The sequence below is a fragment of the Pseudopipra pipra genome, chromosome 1, assembly GCF_036250125.1.
Source record: "Pseudopipra pipra isolate bDixPip1 chromosome 1, bDixPip1.hap1, whole genome shotgun sequence".
NCBI lineage: Eukaryota > Metazoa > Chordata > Aves > Passeriformes > Pipridae > Pseudopipra > Pseudopipra pipra.
In genome coordinates this window covers 69,494,334-69,503,061 of record NC_087549.1, presented here as the reverse complement: position 1 = coordinate 69,503,061, position 8,728 = coordinate 69,494,334, and the positions used below count along the sequence as shown (strand labels likewise).

The following is an 8,728-nucleotide window of genomic DNA, read 5'->3' as shown; positions in this document are numbered from 1 at the left end:
CCTCCAGTCCGGCAGATGCACGCTTAAGAGAGGAAGAAATGAATTATTTATAATAATCTCAATCATGCTAAGAGAAATAGCAAAAGAAACAGGATCTAAAAAGTGCTGCACAGTGAAAAAGAAAGCCAAAAGGAGAAATGCAGTGTGTGTCTTGATACAGGCAATTACATCCCAACGATATTTGGGAGGTAGCAGCATGACAATTGTATTCATCGTGTTATTAATTGCTTCTCCTGTCCTCAGTTCACTAATTCATCTCAGCCATGACCACTTTCAACATTTCAAAACCTTTCCAGGGCCATGCAGAGAGGCAATATTAGCAGTAAAATCAAAACCAACATCCAAAATCTCAATTTTATTTCAGTTAAGATGGCAAGAATTGTGTGTCCAGCACTAATTTGAGCTCTCAGGAAAGTGGATAGCGGACAACAGAAAGTTAGATACGTCAATAAGAGAAGTAAAGTGAGTGTTTCCCTGAATCTGAGAGGGAAGAAAGTAAGGCAATTTAGCCATAGTTTAGCGAAATACAAGTTGTTTGGGCAGTTCTTCAGACAAGGGCTGAGTTGGACAAGAAAGCCCTTTCTGCGATTCTATAGCTTTTTGCCACTTTTAGTCTCAAAGTTTTATGGTTTAGCTGTAGGAGTCCATAACTGCTGTCTTCATTCAACAAACTTGCATTGCAAAAGCCAAATTACAACTCTCCTTACTCATTGTGGATTCAGGAAATCAGATTCCAAGCTGCATTTCATAGAGCTCACTTCTCAGTGGCTGGGCTTACCAGCCATATGCACTGTACCATATGCAGTTTGTCATACTGGAACCAACAGTAAGTGTTTTGTGCTTGAAATTCTAAATTATTTTGTTGGAATCGCTGAAACACTGTTGACAGTGGTACTTTTGTGGAGTCTTTAATCTTCTTGATAGGCAGGGTCAGAATCTTCCTTCTTGTACAGATCTGTGCCTTGGCTACTCCCAAGCTTGTTCTGAGCACAGGTTCTCAGACCAGAGGAGTCTGAAATGTAGACAAGTTTTTTGTGGAAAAGATGTTTGCACCTCTCCACTACCCATGAGCAAGGGCCAGAAAAATGCCTTAGTTAGTCAGATTGCAGCAAGGATTATGGATGGAGCTCGTACAACTCAGCACTTCAGTTTGCTATTTGGATTAAAAATTTTGAATTAAGCCAATTTTTGGGATCTAGCTTCATGTATCAACACTCATCTTCAAAACACATATGTGCTTCCTGTTAAAGCTGGCTTACTTTCAAATGGGATGCAACTGAATCGGTACAATGAACCGATGTTCAGTGAGTCCCTGGATAAGACACCTGGCTCAAGCTAGCACGAGGGAAAAATCTTGTGGTATACTAGCACATATGGGAAGGACCTCTCCTGCAATGTCCATCCCTTATGGATGTGGCAGTAGCAGAAGGAATGACATCCTAGACCTGTAGAATAATTGAAGAAGGACAATCAGGTTACTTTTCAGCCTCCTTAGCAGTCCCCTGTCTTAGCAGCCTGTTATCCTGGACAGTGATTTGCTTGCCTTAGTCAAGAATCAGACTTCCTCTGTAATCTGCCTGCAATCTGGACAATCTGCCTTTGGCTTGGTAAAGCATTTAAAATGTGGAACTAGTACTGAATATTTGAGCACTGTTTTCATGACTTTTGGGAACTCACCAGGTTGCTAAAAGTAAGAATGTGGCTTTATCCTTTGGTGGAGCAGGGCCACAACAGTAGACTGCAAAATAATTTGAAAATAAAATTAAAAACAATTTCATCCACATAAAATGTTCCTAAATACACGCTAACACTAGAATTGGACCCAGACCAAAATGCTGTCTCTGAATAACTTTAAGAGTTATTTGAAACGGCAGATTCAAACTAAATAGGAAAGCACATAAGTAGTCACAAACTAAAGGAATTTTCATTTCTGTAATTTGAAGCAGAAGGTCAGATTAGCATAAATAGAATTCAGGAGAGGTCTTTTCATTAAGGATTTTAAACACACAGATCAACTTCTTATCCATGCAAGAGTAACTTGTGTGGCATGTTTGCAACTTCCAATATTATTTATTACATGTTTGGAGCTCCCATTTATATCCAAGTATTTTTTTTTTTGATATATGAAATGGGGAGAAATATATTTACATTACAAAGAAAAACCTATTAAATCTCCTTAACACCACATATCCTTCTTTAGTAAGTAGACCCTGTATTGTCATGTTCCCTTTCTTCAGTAAGTACAGACCCTGTCCTGTCATGTTCCTTAGTAAAGGAGTAAATATTGTTTCAAGTAATTTTTAACTATAAAGTTCTGATATTGGTGAGCTTTGAACATTGAACAACTCCAAACTGGAAAATTAATTTTAGAATTGCATATAATTCCCTTTGAGGCTGCCACATCTTTATCTGAGAAAAGGACTGTGTTTTTTTATTGTTGAAATTTAGCAATATTTTTATTGCAAAAATTATATTTTTGAACTTTAATTCACAGATAGGATATGTAATTTATTGTGTGCAGCAGATCACTATGCTTCAAGAAGTTACTTGTAGCCTAAATATCCAGCATGACTTGATTTGGTTCCAAAACGAAAAGGAAAAATCATTGCAATCCTGCCCTCCCTTCTTGCTGTCCTACTCAAATAACAATTTACAGTCAAGTCTTTATTATTCCAGTCACTTAATTCCCCATAGGAATTAAAGAATACAATAGAAAAAGGAAGTTTAAAAGCAAAGTTATTTGTTTGAATTAGACACATATCTAGATCACTTAGGTTGGATTTCCTGAATCTTATGCCAACTGCCATTAGGAAACAAATGAAAAGAATAGGCCAAGCACTCAGCATAACTTAAAAAGCCAAATAAAATTGTAAGTGAAAAGGAAATAGAACTGCTATAAAACACGTGCTAAGGAAATGTACTTTGGCAGCTCCAAGGGCCAAATTTCCCCAAACAAACACACTCCCAGAAACCAAAAACAGAAACCACGAGCAAACAAAACAAAGCAAAACTCAAGCCCACAACTTCCCACAGATGGCAAGCTAGCCGTTATGTCAAAATATGCTGTTTCTACAAACTGCAGGCACCACATAATAAGAAGCCCATAAAATCACTGAAGCATAACATTTATGCAGTTCTACAATTATAAATAACCTTAGCAAGATTGTTTGTTTCATTCAGTGTCGTAGCAGCATAATCAGTCAATAGGAGAAAAACTTACACAGATTTATTCAGACTAAGGAGAGAGAGGACAATCCAGCACTGAATGTCTAATTAAGATTTTTCAGAAAAATATGATGAGACTTCAAATGTATTTTTATGCTACCTTATATAACACAATTATTATTCAGGAAAAACTAAGAGGAGTACAAAAGGATGTTTTCTGATACAGAAAGTATATTTTAAAAATGAATAAACTCTGAAAGATTAAGCAAAAGCAGGGTACATTTATTAAGGTAGTTAAATATTCATTTGTGCTAAGTGTATTATAGGCATGCACAAATGCTGAAGAGATGAACAAAAGACCTTGAAAAAACCTCACTTTCTTGAAATCTTAGCACAAGAGTAGAAAATCTTCCATGGTATTCCATCTACTTTTGAGCTTTTTCATCTAAGGTAAGAGATTTAGTTACAATTGTACATTGTATTGAAGATGGCTTATCAAGAAATGACACCAGAATGACCCTGTACTAACCATGTTCTGTCCTTGACGTTTTTGAGTCAAGACCATTATCCTTGACTTTCCCTAATCTAAAGAGAGTTAAGTAGCAATATATTTCTACTTAGTATATGTTTCTCACATCCCATATAGGATGTGAGATGTTTTCCCTAAATAGCCCTATTTGTAACCTAGTCTGGAGTGGATTTTTTTTCCCTAAAAATGAAGACAACTTGGCAGAGTGAGGAGTTGGCATGACAGAAACTGAATGTTAGCACCAATAATTATAATTGAAAGGTGTTACTTTGATGACAGTTATCTACTTTCAAGGAGGACAAATCAATTCTGTGACCAGCTGTTTCATTCTGAAACATGGTCCTGCTATTTTTAGTTACATTTGGATGCTGGAGCATGTAAACTGTAAGCAAGTTTCAGTTCTACCAAAGGAGACAGAGATAGTTTTAAAAAGTCTTTTAGCAATGAGGAATACAGATGAGGATTTTCAACAGTAGGACAGTGCCTCTAGGGAACACCTCTCTACACTGTTACTTTTAACATTATTCAAATGAAAACTCTTTCTGGATGTTTCATTTTAGTTCAGGGTAAATTTCTTGAATAATTCGGACCAGTGTCAACAACTTCCATTCTCCGTTCTGTTTGCAAGAGTGCAATCAAAACACTGATATTTTCACTGGAGTGCAGAATTAGCACATGTAGCCTTTGTCTATTTTCATAGCATGCTTTTTAAAGGGAAGTAGTACATAGGCAAAAAAAATATGCTTTCATTCCTTCCATGGGGTTTATAACACTCATAATTGCAAGTTACATAATTATACGTGAACACACATTTCAAGAAGTTCTAAGAGTGCCTTTGAAAAAATGTGTGCACCTTAGATCTTCATTTAATATATTAACACTACAATTCTCAGAAAGAAATGTATGTTCAGTTTTTATATATTCCCAGTTGGGAGAAGAATATGCATAACTCATGCAAATAAACAGAAGAGGGCAAATTACATGTATATATGCATTCTTTTAATAGTGTATTTTTATTAGGAATATATAACTTTTTATTTGTTTGTCTAAACACATAGATTAATAATAAGAAATCTGAATAAAGCTCAAAAGTGTAGAAAGGGATTTTCATAATAACTTTCCACAGGAATTGTGCTCCAAAGTATTTAAATAGGTAAACTGGCACTGAATTAAATTCCTTCGATTTTCATTGAAGCTTGATGTTTTAGATGCTTTTGAAAACACCCAGAAACATCACCTCTACTACACTATTCCCTTAAATTAATATATAATATGCTTAAAGTCGTATTCTTAGCCCGCTTTGAAGCCGCCCCTATTTGTAACACCATGGACAAAAAATTTTTATCCATTGTGTCTTTTATACATGCTCTTAAAGACGTAGATTTTGTATGCATGACCAAAACTTTCATATGCTTTAATGAAAAAAAGGATTATGTTGGTTAGTAAATGTTCTGTACCTATTCATAGTCATTTTTGACAGGTTGAAGTATTCTCAGAGATTCTCAGAGGTCTGCTTTAATACTACTCAGGTTTCAATTACTTCGTTTGGCTGGGAGGCCTTTATTAAACCTGAAAATGTTGAGTACTCACAATTTTTCAATGGATTTACTGTTAAGATCTGACTATTGAAAGATGCCTCTATCCAAGTTAAGGTGCAAATGAGACCATATGCTGAAGTCAATAGTACGGATTTTATTTAACAATAAAATGTGAGATTGAGAGATAAAAAGAAATAGAAAAGAGAGGAGAGATTAAGCAGAAGATAATCACCACCTGTGGATTCAGTGGCATCCCATTGGTACTTCACCCTGAGCTTCTCTTTGGTGAGGGTTCCTCAGGTTGTTCAGAACTATAAATACTGTTTATACATTTTTGCAAACAAAGGAATTGGTACTCATTGGCTACACAGTTGTCTTATTCTGTTAGTTAAATAATTCCCTCAATTCTAATGCTAATTAGTCCACATGCTCAGTCCTTCTTGTCTTTTGAGTCAGAAGGCTTCTTGAGTTGGTGGGTTGTGGTTGGGGGTCTCCATCTTCTCCCTGCCAGAATTACCTTTTACCCAGTCCAAGCTGATTTCAGCACTGTTGCCAAGTTGGCTTTCCTTGTGGCCCATTATCCATTATGCATTCTTCTCCCCCAGCTTCGTTAACATCCCCCTGATAACGCTCAGACAATAGTACTACCTTTATCCTATCTCAAGTTCCCATTGCAGTGGCTTAACTTACAGTCCAAGTTCCAGGTATCCACAGAGGCATAGTCAGGGGAGGGGCTTTGCTGGTCAGAGATGCCACCTGTCCCATAACTTGGGGTGATGTTTGTTTGACCAGTCATATGCATACAGTTACTTCTTTACACAGTTTGTCACAGTGGGAATTTTTATCTGGATGCATCACTCAATATGTGCTGGCCAGATCTTGACTCCACCAGTCCTGGAATTAGCGGCATCCTGCCGCTCCATTCTGTGCTTATCTCACGGCAAAGTCCTTCTGTGGTCTTAACCATTGAGACAGGCAACTGCGCTCTTTAAGTCCTTACAATTGACAAATTTGGTGTTCCAGGAACATGGAAAGCCAGTGAAGAGGAGTGGGAAAGAGAAAAATGGAATTTGATATACCCATGTTTTTCTATACATTATAACTATTAATTCTAACTGAATAATTCAAGTCAAATCTGCAGATTTCTAAAGGAGAAAGTTACTTGAAGTGAGTGTATAATTTCTTTAAACTACTTGGAGTAGTCCACCTCAATTTTTTCTTCTCCATTCAAAATTGCTGCATAAATAAAAATTCAAGATCACTAAGTTCAGTAGTTTTTTTCCATTTATAAAAAACCTTTCATGTCGTGTCATTTGAATATTAACTTTATTAGTGCATTTCTGCTATTTTCTGCTTCTTCTTACTAATGGATGCAGACCTTATTTGTGTGAAAAAAAGATAAATGGTTCAGGCCAAGGGCATTGGACTCTGGTCCTTAGTGGATTTTGGTCTGTTGCCCAGGACTGGAAATGGATTACCTGAGCAGTGTGGAAAACATTCCCAATTAATACAGCGCATAAAGTTTCACTGCAGCAATAAGATCCACTGCAAATTCACCAATCTACTTTAAAAACACCTTATTATTTCAAGGGAAGTAATTACCTATGTCATTATTTTCTTTTAACATACATGGGGTTTTTTTGTATAAAAAATATTAACAACTTACAATTTTATGAAAAATGTCAGTAATGAAGGATAAGTATATATTCATTTCCCTGACATGGTAGCAGTTTCATCCCTCTAGGGGAAAAAAAAATAAAAACACATACCAGAAAGACCTTTTAATTTAATTCGTCTCTTAAGAAATGTAAATTGCTCTGGGGAATCTGGACAAATAATTTAAATTTTAAAAAAGAAACCTGCAAGCCAGTATTTTGTTTAATAGCTTCATGTGGCTCAGAAAACTGAAACTCTGTTTAGACAGCATTGCATTTCAGGAGGTAGTTTTTCCAAAATCTGTGTCTGTGATCAGACTGTGGTATCATCTTGATACCAAGGATTGCTGTTCACATTGCATATCACTGTCATCTCCAGGACGCCTTATCTGCCGAAAAACCTTGTTGATTCCAGTGGGAATGCAGGAAGGATGGCCTACTGGCCAAAAATATGATCTCTGCCTCACCATTTAGTCATTTATGTTATGTGGGAGCTAGACATATACAGATTCTTTTCAGCTCAATTTGGTGTTTTCTTTTGCATCTCCGTTTCTTAATTGTATGACTATTTTGGTAAAGACTAGCTGTGCTTCATTAATATTAACACAAAAAGTTATCATACTTGAGATATTCTAGAAATATCAAATACATAAACATGAGGATTTAAAGATTAGAAGTTTAGTTACTGCATTAGCTATATGCAGTTACTATTTGTTTGGTTTTCTTCCTCCTTTTTAACTTTTAATAAGAAGAATATCTTACTCTGTGGGTAAACTCAAATAATTACTATTAGTATTTTAGTCGTGTATTCCATCGAAAGAAAGACCTTCTAAAACAATTACCACATGCTCTAAAGTCTTTATCACCATATCTATTTCATGGCACTTTTACACTGAAAACCAAAATTAATTCTGGATTTCTTCCAATCTAATTTTCCAGTAAGTGGCAAACAGTATGTGTCTTTAAGCTTCAGTGAAAAGTGTCTGAATAGGAAGCAATGCAAGTTATCACTAAGACAAACATTGCCAATGCTCATGTGTTCCAAGAGATAAGATGTCACTGTTCTGCTTTTTGTTTTAGGGACTCATGTTAGATTATGAATTAAAAAATTATGCATTTTTAGTAATTTCTTCTTCATCATCATCTTCTTCTTCTTCTGAAAAACTTAGGGAAAACTAAATTCTCAGCATATATTCCTCTATTTATAGACTTCAACTCCATTGAACAGCACAAATAAATTCCTGTATATCTGATTTCTATCAGTCTTAATGCTTATTAGTGGAGTAGCTATCCCATTACTCTCCCTCCATTGTATTCCTTTGTTTATTTCTAAAAAATCACATAGAAATATGGAACAAAAAGCTTTACAACCAAAGAAATTTTTAAAAAATACTCAATTCCTAAAATGCATGAACTAGTCAAGACCAAAACATTGAGGAGAGGAGGGCGTGGAGAGTTGATTTTCTAATGCTAAACCTATTTAAACAATAATGTTGCTCATAGTTATGTCAAAAGATAGTGGATCACTCTGTTAGGAAGATTACATTCAATACTAACTGTATTTGTATTTGACAAATATTTACGACCATTGTTGGTCTCTGTGGAGAATATATTCCTACCCAAACAAGAAGGAACAAACACAGTAGACTATAATAACCATCTTACAATGTGACACAGTATTTTACAGTTAAACAGCTTCATAATGTGCGTAAGATTTTTACTGATTTTGGCATCTAACTTCCATTAAAATAAAATGTGGAGTTAAACAACTGTAGTCTGGATAATCATAGCAATGTTGTGCACTTCTTTGTACACTACAGAAATGTTTAGCTTCTTAAATT

General features: G+C 35.5%; 1 long non-coding RNA gene across 1 annotated transcript; it reads right to left on the bottom strand.

The window, feature by feature from the left end:
* Positions 1-726: 726 nt before the first annotated feature.
* Positions 727-1,738, bottom strand: LOC135418260 (uncharacterized). Its single transcript, XR_010432379.1, has 2 exons — positions 1,678-1,738; positions 727-1,012 (listed from the first exon to the last, which is right to left on the bottom strand). It is a non-coding gene; the product is annotated as an uncharacterized LOC135418260 (long non-coding RNA).
* Between the last annotated feature and the right edge of the window lie 6,990 nt (positions 1,739-8,728).